Source organism: Callospermophilus lateralis, chromosome 10 (genome assembly GCF_048772815.1).
Source record: "Callospermophilus lateralis isolate mCalLat2 chromosome 10, mCalLat2.hap1, whole genome shotgun sequence".
NCBI lineage: Eukaryota > Metazoa > Chordata > Mammalia > Rodentia > Sciuridae > Callospermophilus > Callospermophilus lateralis.
This window is the reverse complement of record NC_135314.1, coordinates 585,602-605,832: the sequence shown is the minus strand read 5'-3', so window position 1 is coordinate 605,832 and position 20,231 is coordinate 585,602.

Sequence of the window (20,231 nt, the reverse complement as noted above, 5' to 3'; positions counted from 1 at the left end):
TCCCACACCCTCTGGCATGCTTGGTGTCCTGGGCCTTGGGTACTGACTCCTGGTCAGTCCCACACCCTCTGGCTCTGCTTGGTGTAATCGGCCTTGGGTGCTGACTCCTGGTCAGTCCCACACCCTCTGGCTCTACTTGGTGTTTGGGCCTTGGGTACTGACTCCTGGTCAGTCCCACACCCTCTGGCTCTGCTTGGTGTCCTGGGCCTTGGGTACTGACTCCTGGTCAGTCCCACACCCTCTGGCTCTGCTTGGTGTCCTGGGCCTTGGGTGCTGACTCCTGGTCAGTTCCACCCTCTGCTCTGCTTGGTGTCCTGGGCCTTGGGTGCTGACTCCTGGTCAGTCCCACACCCTCTGACTCTGCTTGGTGTCCTGGGCCTTGGGTGCTGACTCCTGGTCAGTCCCACACCCTCTGGCTCTGCTTGGTGTCCTGGGCCTTGGGTGCTGACTCCTGGTCAGTCCCACACCCTCTGACTCTGCTTGGTGTCCTGGGCCTTGGGTGCTGACTCCTGGTCAGTCCCACACCCTCTGGCTCTGCTTGGTGTCCTGGGCCTTGGGTACTGACTCCTGGTCCAGTCCCACACCCTCTGGCTCTGCTTGGTGTCCTGGGCCTTGGGTGCTGACTCCTGGTCAGTTCCACCCTCTGGCTCTGCTTGGTGTCCTGGGCCTTGGGTGCTGACTCCTGGTCAGTCCCACCCTCTGGCTCTGCTTGGTATCCTGGGCCTTGGGTGCTGACTCCTGGTCAGTTCCACCCTCTGGCTCTGCTTGGTGTCCTGGGCCTTGGGTGCTGACTCCTGGTCAGTCCGACACCCTCTGACTCTGCTTGGTGTCCTGGGCCTTGGGTGCTGACTCCTGGTCAGTCCCACACCCTCTGGCTCTGCTTGGTGTCCCTGGGCCTGGGGTGCTGAATCCTGGTCAGTCCCCACCCGTCAGTCCCACCCTCTGGCTCTGCTTGGTGTCCTGGGCCTTCGGTGCTGACTCCTGGTCAGTCCCACCCTCTGGCTCTGCTTGGTGTCCTGGGCCTTGGGTGCTGAATCCTGGTCAGTCCCACTCCCTCTGGCTCTGCTTGTGTCCTGGACTTGGGTGCTGACTCCTGGTCAGTCCCACCCTCTGACTCTGCTTGGTGTCCTGGGCCTTGGGTGCTGACTCCTGGTCAGTCCACACCCTCTGGCTCTGATTGGTGTCCTGGGCCTTGGGTGCTGACTCCTGGTCAGTCCCCCCTCTGGCTCTGCTTGGTGTCCTGGGCCTTGGGTGCTGACTCCTGGTCAGTCCCACCCTCTGGCTCTGCTTGGTGTCCTGGGCCTTGGGTGCTGACTCCTGGTCAGTCCCACACCCTCTGGCTCTGCTTGGTGTCCTGGACCTTGGGTACTGACTCCTGGTCAGTGCCACCCTCTGACTCTGCTTGGTGTCCTGGGCCTTGGGTGCTGACTCCTGGTCAGTCCCCCACCCTCTGGCTCTGCTTGGTGTCCTGGGCCTTGGGTGCTGACTCCTGGTCAGTCCCACACCCTCTGGCTCTGCTTGGTGTCCTGGGCCTTGGGTGCTGACTCCTGGTCAGTCCCACCCTCTGGCTCTGCTTGGTGTCCTTGGCCTTGGGTGCTGACTCCTGGTCAGTTCCACCCTCTGGCTCTGCTTGGTGTCCTGGGCCTGGGTGCTGACTCCTGGTCAGTTCCACCCTCTGACTCTGCTTGGTGTCCTGGGCCTTGGGTACTGACTCCTGGTCAGTTCCCCGCCCTCTGGCTCTGCTTGGTGTCCTGGGGCTTGGGTACTGACTCCTGGTCAGTTCCCCGCCCACTGGCTCTGCTTGGTGTCCTGGGCCTTGGGTGCTGACTCCTGGTCAGTTCCACCCTCTGCCTCTGCTTGGTTTCCTGGGCCTTGGGTGCTGACTCCTGGTCAGTTCCACCCTCTGGCTCTGCTTAGTGTCCTGGGCCTTGGGTGCTGACTCCTGGTCAGTTCCACCCTCTGGCTCTGCTTGGTGTCCTGGGCCTTGGGTGCTGACTCCTGGGTCAGTTCCACCCTCTGGCTCTGCTTGGTGTCCTGGGCCTTGGGTGCTGACTCCTGGTCAGTTCCACACCCTCTGGCTCTGCTTGGTGTCCTGGGCCTTGGGTGCTGACTCCTGGTCAGTCCCACCCTGTGGCTCTGCTTGGTGTACTGGGCCTTGGGTACTGACTCCTGGTCAGTCCCACCCTCTGACTCTGCTTGGTGTCCTGGGCCTTGGGTATTGCCTCCTGGTCAGTTCCCCGCCCACTGGCTCTGCTTGTGTCCTGGGCCTTGGGTGCTGACTCCTGGTCAGTTCCACCCTCTGACTCTGCTTGGTGTCCTGGGCCTTGGGTATTGACTCCTGGTCAGTTCCCCGCCCACTGGCTCTGCTTGGTGTCCTGGGCCTTGGGTGCTGACTCCTGGTCAGTCCCACCCTGTGGCTCTGCTTGGTGTCCTGGACCTTGGGTACTGACTCCTGGTCAGTTCCACCCTCTGACTCTGCTTGGTGTCCTGGGCCTTGGGTATTGACTCCTGGTCAGTTCCCCGCCCACTGGCTCTGCTTGGTGTCCTGGGCCTTGGGTGCTGACTCCTGGTCAGTTCCACCCTCTGGCTCTGCTTGGTGTCCTGGACCTTGGGTGCTGACTCCTGGTCAGTCCCACACCCTCTGGCTCTGTTTGGTGTCCTGGGCCTTGGGTGCTGACTCCTGGTCAGTCCCACCCTCTGGCTCTGCTGGTGTTCTGGGCCTTGGGTACTGACTCCTGGTCAGTTCCCCGCCCACTGGCTCTGCTTGGTGTCCTCGGCCTTGGGTGCTGACTCCTGGTCTGTTACACCCTCTGGCTCTGCTTGGTGTCCTGGGCCTTGGGTGCTGACTCCTGGTCAGTCCCACCCTCTGACTCTGCTTGGTGTCCTGGACCTTGGGTGCTGACTCCTGGTCAACCCACACCCTCTGGCTCTGCTTGGTGTCCTGGGCCTTGGGTGCTGACTCCTGGTCAGTCCCACCCTCTGGCTCTGCTTGGTGTCCTGGGCCTTGGGTGCTGACTCCTGGTCAGTTCCACCCTCTGGCTCTGCTTGGTGTCCTGGGCCTTGAGTGCTGACTCCTGGTCAGTCCCACACCCTCTGACTCTGCTTGGTGTCCTGGGCCTTGGGTGCTGACTCCTGGTCAGTCCCACACCCTCTGGCTCTGCTTGGTGTCCTGGGCCTTGGGTACTGACTCCTGGTCAGTCCCACACGCTCTGGCTCTGCTTGGTGTCCTGGGCCTTGGGTGCTGACTCCTGGTCAGTCCCACACCCTCTGGCTCTGCTTGGTGTCCTGGGCCTTGGGTGCTGACTCCTGGTCAGTTCCACCCTCTGCCTCTGCTTCGTGTCCTGGGCCTTGGGTGCTGACTCCTGGTCAGTCCCACACCCTCTGGCTCTGCTTGGTGTCCTGGGCCTTGGGTGCTTACTCCTGGTCAGTTCCACACCCTCTGGCTCTGCTTGGTGTCCTGGGCCTTCGGTACTGAATCCTGGTCAGTCCCACACCCTCTGGCTCTGCTTGGTGTCCTGGGCCTTGGGTGCTGACTCCTCGTCAGTCCCACACCCTCTGGCTCTGCTTGGTGTCCTGGGCCTTGGGTACTGACTCCTGGTCAGTCCCACACCCTCTGGCTCTGCTTGGTGTCCTGGGCCTTGGGTGCTGACTCCTGGTCAGTCCCACACCCTCTAGCTCTGCTTGGTGTCCTGGGCCTTGGGTGCTGACTCCTGGTCAGTTCCACCCTCTGACTCTGCTTGGTGTTCTGGGCCTTGGGTGCTGACTCCTGGTCAGTTCCACCCTCTGGCTCTGCTTGGTGTCCTGGGCCTTGGGTGCTGACTCCTGGTCAGTTCCACACCCTCTGACTCTGCTTGGTGTCCTGGGCCTTGGGTGCTGACTCCTGGTCAGTCCCACACCCTCTGGCTCTGCTTGGTGTCCTGGGCCTTGGGTACTGACTCCTGGTCAGTCCCACACCCTCTGGCTCTGCTTGGTGTCCTGGGCCTTGGGTGCTGACTCCTGGTCAGTCCCACACCCTCTGACTCTGCTTGGTGTCCTGGGCCTTGGGTGCTGACTCCTGGTCAGTTCCACCCTCTGGCTCTGCTTGGTGTCCTGGGCCTTGGGTGCTGACTCCTGGTCAGTTCCACCCTCTGACTCTGCTTGGTGTCCTGGGCCTTGGGTACTGACTCCTGGTCAGTCCCACACCCTCTGGCTCTGCTTGGTGTCCTGGGCCTTGGGTGCTGACTCCTGGTCAGTCCCACACCCTCTGACTCCGCTTGGTGTCCTGGGCCTTGGGTGTTGACTCCTGGTCAGTTCCACCCTCTGGCTCTGCTTGGTGTCCTGGGCCTTGGGTGCTGACTCCTGGTCAGTCCCACACCCTCTGACTCTGCTTGGTGTCCTGGGCCTTGGGTGCTGACTCCTGGTCAGTTCCACCCTCTGGCTCTGCATGGTGTCCTGGGCCTTGGGTGCTGACTCCTGGTCAGTTCCACCCTCTGGCTCTGCTTGGTGTCCTGGGCCTTGGGTGCTGACTCCTGGTCAGTTCCACCCTCTGACTCTGCTTGGTGTCCTGGGCCTTGGGTGCTGACTCCTGGTCAGTTCCACCCTCTGGCTCTGCTTGGTGTCCTGGGCCTTGGGTGCTGACTCCTGGTCAGTTCCACCCTCTGACTCTGCTTGGTGTCCTGGGCCTTGGGTACTGACTCCTGGTCAGTTCCCCGCCCTCTGGCTCTGCTTGGTGTCCTGGGGCTTGGGTACTGACTCCTGGTCAGTTCCCCGCCCACTGGCTCTGCTTGGTGTCCTGGGCCTTGGGTGCTGACTCCTGGTCAGTTCCACCCTCTGGCTCTGCTTGGTGTCCTGGGCCTTGGGTGCTGACTCCTGGTCAGTTCCACACCCTCTGACTCTGCTTGGTTTCCTGGGCCTTGGGTGCTGACTCCTGGTCAGTTCCACCCTCTGGCTCTGCTTAGTGTCCTGGGCCTTGGGTGCTGACTCCTGGTCAGTTCCACCCTCTGGCTCTGCTTGGTGTCCTGGGCCTTGGGTGCTGACTCCTGGTCAGTTCCACCCTCTGGCTCTGCTTGGTGTCCTGGGCCTTGGGTGCTGACTCCTGGTCAGTTCCACACCCTCTGGCTCTGCTTGGTGTCCTGGGCCTTGGGTGCTGACTCCTGGTCAGTCCCACCCTGTGCCTCTGCTTGGTGTCCTGGGCCTTGGGTACTGACTCCTGGTCAGTCCCACCCTCTGACTCTGCTTGGTGTCCTGGGCCTTGGGTATTGACTCCTGGTCAGTTCCCCGCCCACTGGCTCTGCTTGGTGTCCTGGGCCTTGGTTGCTGACTCCTGGTCAGTTCCACCCTATGACTCTGCTTGGTGTCCTGGGCCTTGGGTATTGACTCCTGGTCAGTTCCCCGCCCACTGGCTCTGCTTGGTGTCCTGGGCCTTGGGTGCTGACTCCTGGTCAGTCCCACCCTGTGGCTCTGCTTGGTGTCCTGGACCTTGGGTACTGACTCCTGGTCAGTTCCACCCTCTGACTCTGCTTGGTGTTTTGGGCCTTGGGTATTGACTCCTGGTCAGTTCCCCGCCCACTGGCTCTGCTTGGTGTCCTGGTCCTTGGGTGCTGACTCCTGGTCAGTTCCACCCTCTGGCTCTGCTTGTTGTCCTGGACCTTGGGTGCTGACTCCTGGTCAGTCCCACACCCTCTGGCTCTGCTTGGTGTCCTGGGCCTTGGGTGCTGACTCCTGGTCAGTCCCACCCTCTGGCTCTGCTTGGTGTTCTGGGCCTTGGGTACTGACTCCTGGTCAGTTCCCCGCCCACTGGCTCTGCTTGGTGTCCTCGGCCTTGGGTGCTGACTCCTGGTCAGTTCCACCCTCTGGCTCTGCTTGGTGTCCTGGGCCTTGGGTGCTGACACCTGGTCAGTCCCACCCTCTGACTCTGCTTGGTGTCCTGGACCTTGGGTGCTGACTCCTGGTCAGTCCCACACCCTCTGGCTCTGCTTGGTGTCCTGGGCCTTGGGTGCTGACTCCTGGTCAGTCCCACCCTCTGGCTCTGCTTGGTGTCCTGGGCCTTGGGTGCTGACTCCTGGTCAGTTCCACCCTCTGGCTCTGCTTGGTGTCCTGGGCCTTGGGTGCTGACTCCTGGTCAGTCCCACACCCTCTGACTCTGCTTGGTGTCCTGAGCCTTGGGTGCTGACTCCTGGTCAGTCCCACACCCTCTGGCTCTGCTTGGTGTCCTGGGCCTTGGGTAGTGACTCCTGGTCAGTCCCACACCCTCTGGCTCTGCTTGGTGTCCTGGGCCTTGGGTGCTGACTCATGGTCAGTCCCACACCCTCTGGCTCTGCTTGGTGTCCTGGGCCTTGGGTGCTGACTCCTGGTCAGTTCCACCCTCTGGCTCTGCTTGGTGTCCTGGGCCTTGGGTGCTGACTCCTGGTCAGTCCCACACCCTCTGATTCTGCTTGGTGTCCTGGGCCTTGGGTGCTGACTCCTGGTCAGTCCCACACCCTCTGGCTCTGCTTGGTGTCCTGGGCCTTGGGTACTGACTCCTGGTCAGTCCCACACCCTGTGGCTCTGCTTGGTGTCCTGGGCCTTGGGTGCTGACTCCTGGTCAGTCCCACACCCTCTGGCTCTGCTTGGTGTCCTGGGCCTTGGGTGCTGACTCCTGGTCAGTTCCACCCTCTGGCTCTGCTTGGTGTCCTGGGCCTTGGGTGCTGACTCCTGGTCAGTCCCACACCCTCTGTCTCTGCTTGGTGTCCTGGGCCTTGGGTGCTGACTCCTGGTCAGTCCCACACCCTCTGGCTCTGCTTGGTGTCCTGGGCCTTGGGTACTGACTCCTGGTCAGTCCCACACCCTCTGGCTCTGCTTGGTGTCCTGGGCCTTGGGTGCTGACTCCTGGTCAGTCCCACACCCTCTGACTCTGCTTGGTGTCCTGGGCCTTGGGTGCTGACTCCTGGTCAGTTCCACACCCTCTGGCTCTGCTTGGTGTCCTGGGCCTTGGGTGCTGACTCCTGGTCAGTCCCACCCTCTGGCTCTGCTTGGTGTCCTGGGCCTTGGGTGCTGACTCCTGGTCAGTCCCACCCTCTGGCTCTGCTTGGTGTCCTGGGCCTTGGGTGCTGACTCCTGGTCAGTTCCACACCCTCTGGCTCTGCTTGGTGTCCTGGGCCTTGGGTGCTGACTCCTGGTCAGTCCCACCCTCTGGCTCTGCTTGGCCTCTGGGCCTTGGTGTGAGAGTTGGTCCTTGCGCGTGTCTGGTCCTGCCCTGTTATTTCTCGTGTATCAAATGCTTGAAGTGTCCTCTGAGGTCACTCACTGAGCAAGTGGTGCTGAGGATCTGGTGCTGTGCTTAGAGGGAGCTCAGGAGGAGGCTGTTGAAGGCTGGCACTGTGGCCAGCAGCTGAGGCCACGTGCCTGGACACACAGGCTCGGGATGCTCCTGCTACCGTGCAGAGCAGGTTCGTGGGGATGGTCTTCTGATTCATGCTCACTTGGGGATTTAGGCTCCTACTAACCCGCCATGTGGTCCATCTAGCAGGGAGAAGGCTGGGGAACAGGTGTGGCCACGTACCAGGACGTGGAGGAGCAACGGTGGCCTGGGGCCAGTCCAAGCCTGGGTCTATCTCCTGGGCAGCTTAGCCTCTGGCCCTCATCAGCCTGCCCTCTGCAAGGGCCTACCTGACCTGGGGCTGTGACTCCCCACAGGCCTGATGCCCGAGTCTCTCTGTGGTCCTGGGCGGAGGCCTCTTGGGCTGTCTGGGGGCTGTGCAGAGACTCCCCATCCCCTCAGGGGCTCAGTGGCCTGTCAGGCACCGACTGCAGGTGCTGGGAGCGTCCATTCTCCCTCTGAGGCTCAGGTGCACCCCTCCTGCGAATCTCTGCATCTGGTGCCTCCCTTCTGGTAACTTCCGGAGGCTGCCAGGGTCCTGCCAGCTGCCTGCAGGACCAGCAAATGCAGAATAGATGGGAAACCAGCCCCAGAGGAGAAAATGCCATCGTTGAGCTAAAAACCGAGTGCGTGTATCCACAGAGACCCAGAGCAGGGCTGGCTGCCCTGCAGTCCGCTTCCCACTAGCTGACCTCGCCCGAGCCTGGTGGCCTGGTGGAATGCAGGGTGGGCCAGCCCGTGTGTGAGCTTTTCTCTGGTCTTGCCAACGTCAATCAGCTGGTCAATTTGTTGAGGTTGTGCGGACTTCAAGGAGGCCACCTGAGCCTCCTGCGCCCTCCGAGAATCTGATGGTTCAGCTTTTACTGGAGAGTGTGCTCGGAGACCGGGACCATGAGGGTGCTCTGCTCACGGAGCTCAGGCGGCCTGGACTCCCGTCCTGGCCCTCAGAGCCGGCGCTGCTGGCCCCGAAGATCCCCCTCTTCCTAATGGCCTTGCCTTTGGCAGTGGTCTGCGGCCTCCGAATGTTTCCATTTATGGTCAGAGTGCTGTCTTGCCAGTTGGCCCACAGATGGGAAGGCCTGAGTGAGTGGCATCGGCATCATGGGCTTCCTGAGAGCCGCCCCGGGGCTCTGCCGCAGCTAGGCTAGCCAGACACCTCTGCCCCTGGGACACGGGCTCTGTCACAGAACACAGGCTTGGGCACGCAGGCCACCACGCTTGTGGGTCCAGGTACCTTTACTGTGTGTCTAACGTCTGAGGCTGCAGGGCCTGTGAGCCGCTCTGGACAGGAGCCTCCAGCCCCCTGGAGATCAGACGGTGACTTGTGCTGGTTGCCACCTCCGCCCAAGAGTGAGCCCAAGGCACCCACGCTGGTCCCCACAGCTGGAGGCCCACGGGCACAGAACCAGCCAGGGCGCTGGCCCTGGGGCCGTGGGCCTGCTCCCCTAGGCCTGGCTCCCGAGTCCTGGCCTGGCTCCTGGCCTCAAGTCCAGCTCTCACTGCGTCCTCCAGGGCCCCGCCCCCAAGGGCAGCTGGCACCGCTGTCCTGTGTCGCCCTTGACATGGCCACAGGCTCCCATGTCGACTTCCTCCACCTGGGGGGCAGGGAGGCTCTGCCCAGCAGGGAAGCGACCCCTTTCCCCCAGCTGCTGTAAAGACAAAGCCTCCCGTCCAGGCCTCGCAGGCCTGTCCCCTGCAAGAGCACAGCCTCCAGGGAGAGGCCCAGTGGGAGGAGAGGCTGGGAGAGCCTGCGCAGCCCAGAGCCAGCGTTCCTTCCTCCTGAGAACAGAGGTCCTCAACCTGCTTCCTGGGACCCAGGGCCTGAGCCTCCGGGAGGCCTGGCAGTGTCTGTGCCTATCACGGGCGCCTCCCCTCAGGCTGGTTCTGAAACTCTGTGGCTCATGGGCCAGTGGCATGGCCCGCCCCATGTGTGGACAGTCACCAAGGCTTCCCGTTCCCAGCGTCAAAGCGGAATTGTCAAAAAGCTGAAAACCCGCGTCTCTCCAGTGCAGCTCACTCCTGGGGACAAGGGGTGGAGCTCAGTGCCCTGGGCAGAGCGGACAGGCCCTCCGAAGGCAGGACTGTGGGGCGCAGAGTCAGGCAGGACGCCCGGTCCTGGCGGGAAGCCCTGTGGGAGGGCGGTGATGGCCTGCCACCGATACCCGGCACCCAGAGCCGGAGCCCCGCTGCACAGCGGAGTGATCCTGCAGACGGTGACAGGCGGCTCACCCCAGCCCCCTGCCCTAGTCCAAGTACTGGACATTAGGGCCTCGGGCACAGAGCCCCAGGCACCGCTCCCCAGGCCTGCTTCTCCTTTATCTCACAAGTAGCCGCCCAAACATCAGGACACGTAGCTGCACGTTGGTTTGCCCAGCTGTTGGTCTGCACTCAGTGTGGACAAGCTCCAGGGTCTTCTGCTGCTTAGCTGGCACACCACCGGCCTTTGCCAGCTAAGCCCCTCGCCCAGACTCCGGGGGCCCGTGGTAACAGTCCCATTTAAGGACCTGCTCCCACGTGGCCCTGTGAACAGACACCTGGCCTCCGGGCTTGCCGGCCACCAGGCTCAGAAGCTGGCACCGTGATCGGGCTCAGGACTCATCCTGCACCCCCGAGTGTGGGCATGGCCACCCCAACTTTCCCTTCTGTCTCAGGGCTTGCCGTTCTGTGGTGAGCTGGAGGCAGCGGCTCCCTCTGGAGGACAGGCGACCTGAGGCGTGTGTCCCAGGGGCCGCCCGTCTCCAGTCCACCCGAGCTGGGGCGCTGGGCACTCCAGCTAACTCGCCCTGGTGGCCCTGCCTCTAGCAGGAGATGATGGCGGTGAAGAGGGGTGTCTTGGGAATCCACTCAGCCAGAACTTACGGTGGGAAGTGGGTCACAGGGTGACCACAGTGAGTCAGTCTGCATGGGGTGCCCCCGCCCCATGGCCTAAGCCTCGGATTCCATGGAAAATCTGCTGTGACTCAGGAGGGTGGGGCTGCGGGTCCCAGCGGGAACACCCCAGCGGCAGGGGCTGCTCGGTCTGTCTGCAGTGAACAGTGTGAGTTTCTTCCAAACCCCGGGCCTCTCCAAGTGGGGAGGGAGCCACAGAGACGTGGGTGGCTTCAGGAAAGCTCCCACACAGGAGCCCCTTCCGTCCTGAAGGGCAGGACGGAGGGGAGAGTGGACCACACTCAGATGTTGCAGGGACAGACGAGGAGGAGGGGAGGCAGACAGGGAACCACGGCCCAGGCCAGGTCTCCAGGGCCCAGGGCCAGGCTGCAGGAACAGGGTGGCCTCCGGGCCCTGACCTTCCACAGCACCAAGGCCCCAGAGCCTCTAGCCCCCATCCAAGGTCGGCCGACCAGCCTTGGCCTGGAGGGGACCCTGCTTGGGCTGCTGTCAGCCCACTTGCCCTTCTCCACACCCAGCAGGACTCTCCCCTCCCCGTGCAGCCCCAGCCAGGCCCGGCCAGGCCCAGCTCACGCACTCTGCCCTGCTCCAGCCGCCCACCAGGGCTGGGTGTGAAGGGCAGGACTCCACAGAGGCCCAGAGACGCAAGATGGCCAGGCGGTGCTGTGCCAGGTTGTACGGGGTGAGAAACCACACGCCCTCCCGCCCCAGGCAACACCTACAGAAGAGCAGATGCAGATCTGAAGGGCACTCAGTGCAGGGACATTTGGGGACAGCGAATGACTCCCTGGTCTCTTCTGGTCTGTGCTATTGAGCAGTGAGAAGAGCAGGAACGGGAGGGAGCCGAGCCACCCTGAGCCCAGGGCCTGACCTCAAGCCTAGAGACCCACGGGTGGACAGCCGGCTGATGGCACGGGGTCCCACAGGGTCCTGGCCTGTCCTGGCGCAGGTGCCCCACAGGGCTGTCTCCTGCCGTGGGCCCCTGCCTCCTGCCCCCACCAGCCCTGCAGCTCCACCTTCCCCTGGCTGGTCATGGGCCAAGCCTAGGAGACCCAGGCCACAGCCCCTGTGCTCAGGAGGGACAGGCAGACCAGGCCTGTCACCCGGGTAGCCACGACCCTTCACAGCAGAACTCCACTCCTGCTGCCTGGACGCAGGAAGGAGTCCCCTCTGGAACTTGGGGCTGAGCCCCAGGGAAGGAAGTGGGTGGAACCTGGGCCTGCCAGCTGGGTGCTAAGAGCTCCAAGGCTGAGACCCCGGGTGCACAGTCCCCTGGGAGGACAGTCCCCTGGGTGGCCAGTCCCCTGGGAGGACAGTCCCTTGGGAGAACAGTTCCCACGGTCTTGGGGTGCTTGGTCCCTTGGATGCTGAGTCCTCTGGGTGACCATTCGTCTGGGTTCAGAGTTGGCACCCAGTGAGGTGCCATTCATGTGCTTGCCGTGGCTCAGAAGAAAGGGCAGCCGGCAGGACCTCCCTCAACAGCCAGAGGAAGGACCCTGAGCCACGAGGGTCGATGGGTCACGACCCTGAGCTGCAGGACCCTTCGGCAGTGACCCACCTCCCGACAGGCTGAGGATCTGGCTTGGGCAGGGGGCTCTGTAGGTGAAGGGGTCCAGGTTGGACTCCGCAGCCTCTGGGTCACCTGCAGGACTCATCCAGAACAGCAAATCTGGAGCCAGAGCCATGAGGCCGGCCCATCCTTCCCCAGGGCACTGGGGCAGCTGCTGGGTCTGGGTTCGAGGTCTCCTCTAGGGAGAGGAGTATCTGGCACTGGGCAGAGGGGACCGTCCTGCAACACTGGGGTGAACTGAGGTGGTGAATGGTGTCAGCACTGCACAGGTTCGACCTCACCTGGGAGGGAGGCAGGACTTGCAGCCCATCCTCATGAGCCCGAGGCCAGCCTTCACTGTTGGAGGATGCCCCCTGGGGAGGCCAGGATGGCTCTGGAGGGTGCACGGAGAGCCTGGCACAGGCCACCCACCAGGCCAGGGCCCAGGACAACTGGCCGGCAGCGGGGCTGGCCTACCCCTGATGCTCTTGCCCGGCTTTGGCTTCTGAGGTGCCCTTTCCCGGGGACCTGGCTGACAGACCGCCTCACCAGCCCTGAGCCAGGGAGGGCCCTGGCAGTGCCAGCACCTTCTTTGGAAAGACCCTGGTCTGCCACAGGGCCAGTGCTGGACGGGCGAGGGCCGGAGCCTGCTGGCCCTGCATTGGCTCCACACCCTCCCAGGTCACAGCTTCCTGCCTCCTGCCCCTGGGGCTCAGTGGCTCATGGCCGCCCCTCCCTCCTATTTATAGCCACTAAATAAGGCAGACAGTGTCCCCCATGGCTGGGTGACCTGGACCAGCAGAGCAGGGTGTGTCTCCTGCCCGGCTGGGCCGGATTTCAAGGGTGCCCACCCGCCTGGGGCCCAGCGTGGGCCGCGTAGGAGCCTGGGTGGGGCAGCAGGCAAGGGCTCGGCTCGTTGCTGGAACCTGTCCTGGAACCTCTCCGCACACAGACGCTCTGGAAGTCAGTCTGGATTCTGTGAAAACTTCATTTCTTATTTTCCCTCTCGTTTCTCTGGAAACACCAAAAACAAACCCACACAGGGTGTCGCTGGGTCCCTGTCACCTGGCTCCCAGCTGCACTTTCCAGCCGCTCCTGGGGCTGGAGCTCAGCCGGGTGCAGGCGCCAGAAGCCTGAGGGTCTGGTTAACCCCCTCTCCCCCAGGGCCTCCACTGGCTCCTGCAGGGCAGGGGAAGGCAGGCCCCGCACACCAGGCTGGGAGGGCAGGGGACAGGGCTCTGGCCAAGGCACTCCATGGGGTGCTGGGGATGCTGCCCCTTCTCCTGCCTTCCTATTGCAGAACCAGCACTCGGGCCCCTGGGCTCCCTGCCCTGTGCTGGCTGAGTGAAGGCAGCTGCCCTCTGCAGGCCCGCGCCCCACAGCTGGCTGCTTTGCAGATCCTGTTTCTGCTGACTTGTTCTATTTTTGTTCTAAACAAAGAATTTCCTATTTCAACCCAGTTCAAATCCAAACACCTTCCCGTCAGCTCGGCTCCTCCAACCCCCGCAGCACTTCAGACAGCCCCTGCATTAGCCCCTCAAGGCACTGTGGCGCAGGTGGGGGCAGGGCAGACCTCCAGGGCTGGACCGCTGGGCAGGTGGGCCTGGTGTGGGCTCGGCCTGACCACCAGCCCCAGGACTGAGCTCCGCTCTGCAGTACCTTACGGGTAAGGGTACCTGCTGCTCCAGCCTCTCAGCCAGGCTCGGCTGTCATTGTGCTCCTCCACCCAAAGGAAACAATGTGAAACCTCATGAAATCTCCATGTGTCCCTTGGTCGGTGTGTCACCATCCCAGCTGCCCCACTGTGTGGCCTTTGCTGATTGTTCAACTGCTCTGGCTCTTGGAGGGAGTGAAAGCAGAGACCCCCAAATTATCTTGCTGTTTTCTAAAGAATCTTGTCTCAGCCAGTGCCTACTGTGCATGTGACGAGGTGCTTCAAAGATGATCCAGAGTACTTCACAGCCTACATGGCTGGCAGAAGACCTCTTCCAGCCTAACGGTGGTCTGAAAAGCAGTCTGACTCTCCCATCCAGGATTCCTTCAGGAATGCATCTGGGCCAGGATTCCCCCACCCTCTGTAAAAATGTGTCCAGGCCAGAAGCCAGGGGAGAGTTGGGCTACTGTCCAGAAACCACTGTGTGAGCGGCTGGGAAGGGCCCTAGAGGGCAGTCTGCCTGCTCTATGGGTGCTGGGGTCCACTTGGACTGCGGCCTCCTTCAAAAACACTAAATAAGGACAATCACTAGACTTTAAAAAAAAAAAAAAAAAAAGCTACTGTTCCAGAAAGAGAGAGGTGTGAGCTCGGGCCCTGGGGAGGCGGGTGCCGAGCTGGGGTAGAGTGTGCCGGAGGTGTTCTGGGAGAGGGGCAGAAGGGAGCCCGGGGAGGTGTGGGAGCAGGTGGGCCCGGGCCCAGGAACGGTGCAGGCAGGCTGGGGAGGGCACCTGGGCCTGGCGCCCTCACAGGGTCCCACAAGCCACAGGAGTGGACCTGCGTTAGTCCAGAGGCCAGGCAGGGCTCTCGATGGCCCTGTGTCCAGTGTGCACCGGTGGCCGCCGGGGAGCTCCAAGCTGCATGGCCACACCAAAGGCAGGGAGCTGCCCTGGGTGATTCCCAGAAGGGATTTAGGAGGGGCAGCCAGGGGACCCCAGCCCCAGTCCCTGCAGCGGGCCTCTGGCTGCCCACCTCACCTCCCCACATCCATCTGATCCCTGCAGCAGGTCTCCCTGGGAGCTGCGGCTGCCCTGGGGGTAACCCAGACCTCAAGGCGCTGTGGCGCGAGGTGGGGGCAGGGAAGACCTCCGGGGCTGGACCAGGACTCCGGCCCCCTGGGAGTGCTGGTCCAGCCCTGGAGGGACTGGACCTGGTGGTCACAGCAGGACGGGACAGGACAGGCACTGGGGGGCCACAGCTCCCGCCCACCCCCTGCTCACCTGAGACCATGGTCCTGTGTGCTCCCAGGGGCCACTGTGCCCTGGCCACCGTTGACACTTGTCCAGTGGGACTCCGAGGATGAGGCCTTCCACCTGAGGAGTCGAGAGTGTGGGCAGGAGGGACAGGACAGTGGGAAGGCCCCAGGCGAGCCTCTGCCGCAGCCCGACCCTGCCCATGTCCTGGCCCATCTTCCAGGGTCACCTCCATGGCTACATCAGCTTTGCTCCAAGAGATGGCCTCCTGTGCAGCCACTGGCCCGGTGCATGTGTGACCAGGCAGTGGCCCCCGGGAGCCCATCTGCACCTTTGGGGTATGGTCTCCTGGTCGGAGCAGGTGCTGTGGGCACAGAGAGCAGGAAGGAGGCTTGCCTGTGGCACTTCCCTGTGGCCAGGCAGAGGTGGCCATGCCACCAAGTGCCACCAGGTCTCCTGGAGGTGCTCCTTGGCTGGCGGGTGTTGACTTACAGCACAGGCCCTGTGCATGGTGGCCCCCCCAGGCCCGCTCTCAGGCCTTGTCCCCACGGCCAGGCCCCAATCTCCAGGCCTCTCCTCCCAGGTGCCTGCATGGAGGTGAGCAGGGGCTGTGTGGCATACCCCCCCGGGAGGACCATCCTCCCCTGCATCCCCAACACAGTCCCCCTGTGGCCAGTGCAGCTGCTCAGCCGCGGGCTGCGCCCCGCTCCTCCTGCGCCCTCTGGGCCTGGCCGGGGCCTCGGCCGGGGGCCAGGCCACCTACTCGCTCCCCCTCCCTGTCCATCCGTGGAGACTGCTGCTGGCCCCGTGGCCCTGTGAGGGGAGGCCTACAGACCCCCTGGGAAGGGTGAGTCTCACACACATGGCCCGCTGTGGTCCCTGGCCACGGTCTCCATGTCCGCCACGGTCTCCATGTCCGCCATGGCCCTGGCTCCCACAGAGCACGTAGTTCTCCACCGCCGGTGGTGCCAGCCCACCCAAGGTCCCTGCTCATCCTGCCTGGTCAGCTGGGGGCCCTGGGTGTGGCTGTCCAGGCGGGGCTCTGGGTGGTAGTGTGCGCTGACAGAGGACGGAGGGGGCGGCAGGCCGCAGGAAGGCTGTAGGGGCTGCCCCTCCGTCTCCCGGTGCAGCTGGGAGAGCTCTCCTCAGAAGGGAAAGAGGCCTCCGCCCCGTGGCCATGAGCAGGTCGGGAGCCCCGTGGCCTGCACTGCCTGCAGCTGCTGGCTCAGCCCGCCTGCGGGGGCCATGCTGTCCCCAGGCCACTGCCTCTGCAGGGTGGCCGCAGAGCAGGGAGCCCCACCCTGCTCTAGGTTGGAGGACCAGGACCCGCCTTTCTCTCAGGTCTTCACACAGAGGAGGACCCGGGGCCTCCCGTGGCCTCCCGTGGCCTTCCGTGGCCAGCCATGCCGATTAGACTTCTGTGCCCCAGAATGGAGACGGCCCTGGGTGGGGTCTGCAGAGTGGAGGGACCACTGTGAGCCGCCATTGGCCGGCCCTGGGTCTCCTGGCAGGGTGGGGCCACAGGACATGGGGGTCTCTGAACATGGCATCTGCACAGCCTCTGCGTCCCGCAGGCCTCAGATAACCAGGATACCCACGTGAGGGTTGTGGTGACTCTCTCCTGCCCGTTACGGCTGGACCTGGGGGTCTCCCAATAAGCTCACTGGGAGACCAGTGGACGATGGGGTCAAGGGCTGCAGCCTCACAGTGCCCTAAGCCCTGAGAACCATGGTGCTGAGTGGCATCTGGGCAGGGCTGGAGGAGGGGGTCACGTGCTGCCTTGGTGGCACGGCCCCTCCCTCCCTCTCTGCTTCCCTCCGCCCTGCCCTCCAGCAGGCTGCTCCGCCTCCCTTGAGGCTCAGACTACAGGCCTGAAACCCCGAGCCCCAGGGTGTTTCCCCTCCAAGCTGTTCTTGTTGGGTACTTTGGTCGAAGAGGAAGCTGGCCAGCACAGGGCCCATTGGCCATCAGCGCATGCGTGGGGCTGAGCGTGGCTTCACGCTGAGGCCTCCTGATTCGATGCCCAGTGTCCACTCACCTTCCCTACTTAGCTGCACGTCCTCTCCAGCCTTGAAGATCCTGGCCACACCATCGTGGTCAGCCTAGTACTGGAAGGGCAGTTTCATAATTGTTAACCTGAAGAAATGCACTGAGTGTCCTCAGGAGGCCAGGCTCCCAGGTGGACTGAGGACACACCCTCCTGGGCCTTTGGAGAGCGCTGGCCCCAGCCTAGCGACAGCACCTCCCACAGGCTGTGCAGGAGGGGGTCCCAGGTGGGCTTCTCAGGACCTGTGAGGCGGCCCAGGCCAGGCTGAAACTGTCCCCTGAGGCAAGGCCACAGCGCAGCCAGCGCCCCCGCCGGGAGCCTAGAGTTGGGCACCTTTCTCTGAACACAAGGCATTGCTAAGAGAAAGGAGGGGTGAGCGGTCAGAGAAGTCTGCCAGGCGCGGGGATCAGACAACACAGTAGCACTAAAGAGAAACCGCCCCTTGTCATCCGCTGCTGGAGCATCTTTGGTCAACACCTCTGTTGCCTCCAGACATCCACAGTCTGCAAAGGACTTGGAACAGCCAGGCCACAGCTAGATGCAGTCACACCTGCGCCAAAGCTCCAGGAAGAGTCACGGCACCCGTGAGCCAGGGGTGACCCGATCACGGATCCTGGAGGAACAGAGTCAAGACCTCGGCTGGTCTCCATGGAGATATCCAGTGGCCTGTGGGAAGGACCCTCTGCCAACACCTGTGCTGCAGCAGCTTCTTGTCCCTAGGGGAAAGGCTGCCCTCAACCTCTGGACACGACCGAGTGACCCCAGTGCCTCTGACCCACAGTGGAGGTGAGACCACAGGACATCTGAGAAAAGGTGGGGGAGATCTTCCAAGCTTGGAGCAGCCACCGCTGCTCACGACAGAGACAACCATGAAAGAGGGACATCCCTGAAGTGGACTCCAAAACCTGCTCTTCCACAGGTCCCTAGGGTGGGAGACCAGGCGCACAGAGCTGGCCCCAGGTGTGTGTCCGGGTGTGTGACACCATCTCAGGCTGAAAGACAAGTAGGGAAGTGACAGGCGCTTTTTCAAAGAACATGGACCAAAGGTCAATAATCCCATTTAAAAATGCAGATCAAAGTCCCCACAGCAAGATACCACTCAATACTTACCCACTAAAAGGGCTGACATTGGAACGGCTGGCCAATTAAGTGCTGGCCAGGTCGGGATAGCGGGCAGCAGTGTAGAGAGGCAGCCAGTTTGAGAACAGGGTGGCCGCACCAGGGCTGGGGGAGGTTCAACAGTCAGCACGGGAGGCAGACGACCCACGGCAGGAGACGGGGAGGGCATGAGGTAGGTGCACCTGACAGGAGCGGCCAGAGCAGGCAGCAGCTGGCCGTCCACCCAGCAGCACCCGTGGCCCAGGAAACCAGAGAACCCAGACGGAAGCAGCGCTGCCTGACCCCCTGTCCACAGGCCTCTTTACAAAGCAAGTCCAGCTTCAAAAGTCACCGTCTGCCTGACGGGGTGGGTCAGAAGCAGAAGGACACAGGGAACTTTTCAGAATGTTCTAGATCTTGATGGTCCTGGTTCCCAAGGTCTATATATTGTCAAGACTCATCAAACTTAAAATCAGTTCAGTTTAGAGGATGTTAATTCTATGTAAATACATTTCATTTTTTTTAAACTTCTACTTGGAAAATAGAAGTCTCTGTTTGCCAACATGGAGAACTGCACTCCCTGAACGGCCCTGAACCAACTAAAATTGGCAGATGGAGAACGTTCAGCTCTTTAATCATGGTACTAACTGGAAAATACTCTTTTTAAGTAAAAAATAAAGTGAATTGGGAGCCCAGACAGAGCCAGTGTTTCAGCGAGGATATCTGAAGAAATTCCATGAATTTTCATTTTCTGAAAATTTTCAGAAAGGGCCACTGGGGTCGAACTTTCAAGCCGAAGCCCCCAGTCGGCAGTTCTCCGGCCGCAGAGCTGGGACTCAGGAGGGAAGCTCTGTGGTCCCCAGGGGCCACAGCAGGTCGAGGACTCAGCCCCAGGGAGCAGGAGGACGTGGCCGGAGCCTCAGGGATCAGGACCTGCCGCAAACGGGCTGAACACACCTTCTCCCGAGGCCCACACCGGGTGCCACGGCAGAAGCACAGTCAGAGCAAGGAGCGTGAGCAGAGGGTGAATCTGCATGGAGGCCAACAGGGCTGACGGCACGGCCAGCTGCACTCAGGTCAGGAAGCACGGAAGCCCTAGACAGCCGGAGGGCACTGGGGCTGCAGCCCCGGGGAGCAGCTACACCGCTAGAGAGATGTCAGGGCAGACCGCTGGGAGCAGGCGGCTGAACTCCCTTCCAAACAGGTGTGGATACAGGTGTCTCCCCTGTGATTTGGGTTGGAGGCTGGTGCATGCAAAGCTCTCTGACGGCATGGACTGACTCAGGCTGACCTTGGGCAGGCGGCATAAGGAGGATAGGAGCCACGTCCTCCAGGGCGGGGGAACCCCAGGTCCGCCCAGCCTGGTGGTTGTGAGGGCCGGACACCAGGCCACCTGGGCCACGGCTCCTGCTACCAAGGGGCCTCCCCAGGGGCAGGGGATGACCACTGGGCTCTGGGAGCAGAGGCCCAGCTGGACAGAGGTCACTATTCCACAATGACAGGAGCCTCTGCTCTGCAGAGGATCACAAAGGGCCTGGTGATGGGACCCAAGCAGCTTTGGTGCCCAAGGACGGTGCCCAACCTGCCACTGACGGAGCCCTGGGGCAATGAGGGGTCAGCCCAGGGGTGAGCCCGGAGGAGGCGGGGCCTAATTGGGCTGCAGCAGCTGCCAGCCGCCCAGCCATTGGGAAGGATCTGGCGCCGGCCAAGGTGTGGGCCAGGCCCAGGGCTGCTGTCAGGCTCCCGCCTCCCCAGCACCAACTCTCAGAGGCCCTGTGTGGACCGGGCCTCTGCAGAGAGCAGGAGAGGCCAGACCGCTGCACACAGACGCGGCCCGCAGTTTCCCGCTGGCGGCAGGCATAATTGAAAACAGCCGCGTGACTCAGAGGAGGCAGCCCGCCCCCGCGGCTCACAGGCACGTCCTGTTCCCTCCTGGGGGCTTCCAGCAAGGGGGTTTGCTTCCTGTGAGCCCCCAGCTCGGCCTGGCTGACATGTGTGGCCACACAGCTGAGCTCATCTGGCTGGGTGTTCTGGAAGGCTCCGTTCTCACACATGTCCTCCCCCATCTGGGATGCCTCTTCCCAGCCAGCAGCACTTAGCTACACGCTATGCATGTGTTACATGCCTGCACACACACACACACACACACACACACACAGGCACATGCTCCACAAACCCACAGATGCATGCAGCACATGTGCGTGCACACACACGTGTGTGTGCACATGTGTGTACATGCATGTGTGGTTGCACACGCACATGCAGCATGTGAACACACATGGGTGTGGGTAGATGTGTTCACGGCGCTTGTGTGTGTGCACTCACATACACTCAGACCTGGGTATGCACAGATGTCTCAGGTGTACCTGCACATGTGCACTTTTACACACCTACACAAGCACACGCAG